Source organism: Aotus nancymaae, unplaced genomic scaffold, assembly GCF_030222135.1.
Source record: "Aotus nancymaae isolate 86718 unplaced genomic scaffold, 86718_ANA_hifiasm-v0.15.2.pri h1tg000017l, whole genome shotgun sequence".
NCBI lineage: Eukaryota > Metazoa > Chordata > Mammalia > Primates > Aotidae > Aotus > Aotus nancymaae.
Window position 1 is genome coordinate 13,221,217 of NW_026988429.1, and position 5,510 is coordinate 13,226,726.

A 5,510-nucleotide genomic window follows, 5' to 3' on the forward strand; every position below is an offset into this window, starting at 1 on the left:
GCGGAGACCCGGCTTCCTGAGGGGAAGTCGCTGCCACTACCGGCGGATGACTGGACAGCGCATTCGCCATGGCGGCGAGGCGCGCTACTGCGCTTGCGCGACCAGCCCAGCCCCCAGGAAGCTCCTTGAGCACCGCCTTGCTGCTTGTTCCGCCCACTTGCCTGGCAGTTCCTGGCACGGCACTATCGTCTCGCTGGCGCGACTGGTTTTGGTCCTATCCCTCTGCCCTCCTTTTGAGGGGAAGGAAAAGTTCGTAGGGCCGCTCACCTTGGGAGAATGAATATAAAGCCAACTGATTAAAAAAAAAAAAAAGTCTGGAAGTTTGCGTTCCATCCCCAGAGTATCTCAAAAATACATGATCTGTTGCCTTATCAACGCCCAAATATAGGTTCGTATACCAAAAGCGCAGTAAACCAAACACCGACACATTCAGTGCTTAGGAGTGGGGGAGGGTTTATTCCATTTGGCCAAAGCGAGAGGGTGAGAGAGGCCGTCTTTCGAATACCGACATGCCTTTGAACGGAACTGGGGGGCTTTTATGAGTAAGGTAAGAATACAGGGGGTGGGATCCCCCATGATCAAAGCTGTTTCCTCCCTGGGACTCTAGGTCTCATTTGTCCTAGTCAGACTTCTGGACCATCAAGGAGGTCTGCGTGACCTAAGGGTCATCGTTGTTCTGTTTTGTTTGTGATAGGGTCTCGCACTGTCGCCCAGGCTGGAGTGCAGTGGCGCGATCACCGCTCACTGCAGCCTCTACCTCCCGGGCTCAAGCGATCCTCCCACCGCAGCGTGCCAAGTAGCTGGGAACCGCAGGCACGCACACACGACCGCCCGGCTGACTTTTGCTTCTTTTTTATAGAGATTGGGCAAGGGGTGGGGGTGTCTCTCTATGTTGCCCAGGCTGGTCTCTAACTTATGGGCTCAAGTGATCCACTAGCCTCGGCCTCCCAAAGTGCTGGGATTACAGGCGTAAGCCACCGTGCCCGGTTCATTGTTCTTTAAAATAAAAACAAGTTCATCAATCTTGCCTGCAGTTCTGAGGTTAGGATATGAAGTTAATCAATTACTAGTGACTACCCTCTACTGAAATGACTACGTGCAAGCAAGCATGCATGGAGGAAGAAAAGGACAAACAAAAGGAAAATAACTAAAACAAAACATCTTATGATCTTTACAATAAAGCCTCGGTTATAATCTTTCTTTCCTTTGTTATGCTCTAAATACACAGAGTAGATTAAGCACAATCCTTGGTCATGATACATTGTCATCATTGGTCCATAAATGACCTTTTTCTCTCTCCATCTTACTCTTTCAGTATGTACATCTATAATATATATTAGACACACAAATATATATGTATGTATGTATATATCTCATCATCTCATCCCCTGTTTCCCAGAGAAATCACTACCCTGGTTTGTATTGGTCATTTCCTTTCTCTTATGTATTATCACACACAGCCATGGCTAAAACACATTTAGATTATTATTAAACTTTCTAAGATTTACACCTTTATGCAGTATGCTGGGACTTGTTTCACTTAATATTTTGAATATCGTCTAAGCTGTGGAAGACAGCTGTAATTTGTTCATTTCACTGCTAAACATGACTCTACTGATTTTCCTATTGATGGACACGTCTCCTGGTATACTGAGCAAGAGTTTCTTTTGGGTAGTCTCTACTTTCCTGTCACATTGCTGTTGCCTTATTTCAGAGTCTCATCATCTCTTGCCAGAAACATGCTAAGATCTCCCTCTGACTTCAAATGCTCCAATCTACTCTCCATATTGCTGCCGAAGAGTTTGGTTCTATCTAAAAGTCATTACTGGTTCCACATTGGCTGTTGGAAAAGGCCAAACTGAGTACTATGAGGTTTCTGTGCACCTCCCTAATCTCATGATCTTTCCACTGCCCTTACCTCCCCACCCTGCTTTTACTTTATGATTCAACAACATTAAACCTATAGTGAGTCCCATAAATACCACACTGTTGCAAAACTCAACTCACAGTACTGTAGTACTTCTCCCTCTTCCTGGAATGCCCTCTTCTGTACTTCCTCACGAATTCCTCTTTCCCTCAGAAATAAATACTATTCTAAATTCAGCATTTTTCATTTCTATGCATTTCTTTATAATTTTACTACATAGGTGTATATCCCTAAGTAACATGAAATATTACATTGCATGGTTTAAAACTTTGCATAAGTATTATTATACATACTGCTTATTCATCTGCAATGTTTTTTACATGCTCTTTTTAATATTAACTCATATGTGAGGTTCTCATTCACTTTCACAGTTCAATAATCCATTTTAATATAACCTCATATGTGAGGTTCTCATTCACTTTCACAGTTCAATAATCCATTGTGTGAATGCACCACTACTTATCTTTTCTCCTGGACGTTTTCGATAGACACTGAATTTGTTTCCTATTTTTGCTCTTACAGTCGGTACTGCTTTAACATTCTTGTGCAGTCTCCTTGTGCACATGGATCAGTTTCTCTAGGTTTTATACTTTGGAGATATTTTTCACAAGGAGGCCTCAGACGTATTTCTTACTTCTCTGAACCTCCATTTCTTCATCTTCAAAATGGCCACAACATCCACCTCAAAGGGTGCTGTGAAACTTGTGGTAATGTAAGCAAAGAACAATGTCACACATTCAAAGAGATGTTGCTGTTAGAATAGCTTTCAATTGTATATGAAACACTGGGACATAAAAGGCAGTAGTCTGGTGCCAGAATGGTAAAGAGAAGTATACTACGCCGGGTGCGGTGGCTTACACCTGTAATCCCAGCACTTTGGGAGGCCGACGTGGGTGGATCACCTGAGGTCAGGAGTTCAAGACCAGCCTGGCCATGGTGAAACCCCATTTAAAAAAAAAAAAAGAGAAGTGTACTACTTATGCATCTGTAGCTCCCGCAATAGCCACCCAATTGTAGTTGTTGAACATGTCATGCTGTTTCTTGGCCTTCATGTCTCTGCACATGCTGCATGTCCTTGGGCCTGAAGTGGTCTCCTCTGGTTCTGAGGTTCTGGTCACCCTCCCTACTTCTCTTGTCTCTCACTTCTCCGAAGCTTTCCCTGGTTCCTCAGAGCCCTGGATACCCTTCCCCTTAGCCTCCTATCTCTCACATTTACATGCTCTTCCATAATTCCCTTTAAAGGTCAGTGTCTTGAAGACAGGGCCTACATTTTACTCATCTTTATTTTATTTTTTATTTTTTGAGATGGAGTCTCACTCTGTCACCAGGCTGGAGTGCAGTGGTGCAATCTCGGCTCACTGCAACCTCTGACTTCCCGGTTCAAGTGATTCTCCTGCCTCAGCCTCCAGAGTAGCTGGGATTACAGGCACACGCCAGCATACCCAACTAATTTTTGTATTTTTAGTAGAGACAGGGTTTCACCATGTTGGCCAGGATGGTCTCGATCTCCTGACCCTGTGATCCACCCACCTCGGCCTCCCAAAGTGCTGGGATTACAGACATGAGCCACTGTGCCCGGCCTATTTTATTTTTTGAGAGAGAGTCTTGCTTTGTCACCTAGGCTGGTGCAGGGGTATAATTGCGAGTACTGCAGCCTCCTCCTGTGCTCAAATCATCCACCTCAGCCTCCTGAGTAGCTGGGACTACAGGTGTGCACCATCACACCCAACTAATTTTTGTATTTTTTGTAGAGATGGGGGTCTCGCTATGTGGACCAGGTTGGTCTCGAACTCCTGGACTAAAGTGATCCTCCTGCCTTGGTATCTCAAAGTGGTAGGATTACAGGTGTGAGCCACCATGCCCAGCCTTACTCATCTTTATATCTGGGGTACTGGGCACAGTGCCTGAGACATGGGCCAATAAATGCATGTGGGATGAGTAAATTTAGGAATTCTTGGGAGTAAAGGACTGTACAACTAAGGATTTCTTGGAGCCAGAGAGAGAAAGAGGGAAGCAAGAATGCTGTTTTGGTAAGAACACAGGGACTAGAGAATGTGAAGTTTTGTCAAGGATGTAATTATGCAGGATATCATGGATATAATCAAGGGGGCACCTGCTCCCCCTGGAATGTGTGCACAAGAACTTCTTCCTTGATCAGGCCTCTCACACAGAGTATGAAATGAATGAATGAATCAGCAGTGAATGCATTTGAAAGCAGTGAGCTTCTCCCCAACCCTGGGCCTATTTAACATTGCCAGGTATTAAGCTACTACTAGTCTAAGCAGGGTTTGGCAAACATCTTGTATGAAAGGTCAGATAGTAAATATTTTCAGCTTTGTGGGTCATATGTTCTGTGTTGCAAATATCCAACTCTGCTGTTGCAGTGTGAAAGCAGCCATAGAAAATATGCAAAAACAGTGAGTGTGGCTGTTTTCTAATACATTTTTATTTATGGTCTCTGAAATCCGAATCTCATGTAATTTTCATGTGTCATGAAATAGTCTTTTTTGTCTTTTTTTTTTTTTTTAGGTAAGGTCTCACTCTGTTACCCAGGCTGAGTGCAGTGGCACAATTTCGGCTCACTGCAGACTTGACTTCTGGGGCTCAAGCGATCTTTCCACATCAGCTTCTTGGGTAGCTGAGACCACAGTCGTGCACCAATATGCCTGGATGATTTTGTTTATTTTTTATACAGATGAAGTCTCACTATGCTGCCCAGGCTGGTCTCAAACTCCTGTTCTCAAGCGATCCTCTTGTCTTGGCCTCCCAAAGTGTTGGTATTAACAGGCATGAGCCACACAACACCTGGCCAAATAGTCTTTTGATTTTTTTTCCCCAACCATTAAAGAAGGTACAAACCATTCTTAGTCTGGAGGTAAAGGAAACTTTACTCATGATCTAATTAAACCTTAGCTCTGGGTACAAAGGAGGTCAAATCTAGTGGTAAGGGCTGTTCTTTAAAGTAGTCTTCAGATTTAAAATCTTGCAGCTCCTTTGATTTGTCACTAGATGGTGATCACTGCAGGCGTGTGGCTCAGCCAATGGGTCTTTCAAGGAGATGGTTGGAGCTCTTCCAGGGTATGATAGATTAACAGCTGCAGTATTAATACAGACATACAAGGTGTCCCAATAATTCAAAACATCACAAACCACATAGATTTAAATTCTCTACACTCCTTCATACTTATTTGTACATATTCCCTGAATTGCAACATACAGGGGGAATGTACTCACTCTCTCAAGGCCTCTGAGGTTATTAGCTCAAAGGCTCAGAACAATAATACAAACACAGACTAGGGTTAAAGATTTGGGGGCTGCAAAGAGGCATCTGGGAGCAGATCCTACCCATGATGCAATTTAACGAGTAGAGCCCCTTCTTACATTAAGAGAATACTTAAAGCCCATGCCTAGCTTTTTGATGATATACTGATAACCCTCCCAAAACAGCCCCCACTTCTGGCCTCTTCATGTCCCTTTCTTCTACCCTTGAGCTGTGTGATTAGGGACCCAGCATGACGCTTGCTTCATAAATCCTGCATCAATTGTCTCTCACATTCTTTAGGGTGAGGGAGTGCTGGGTAGC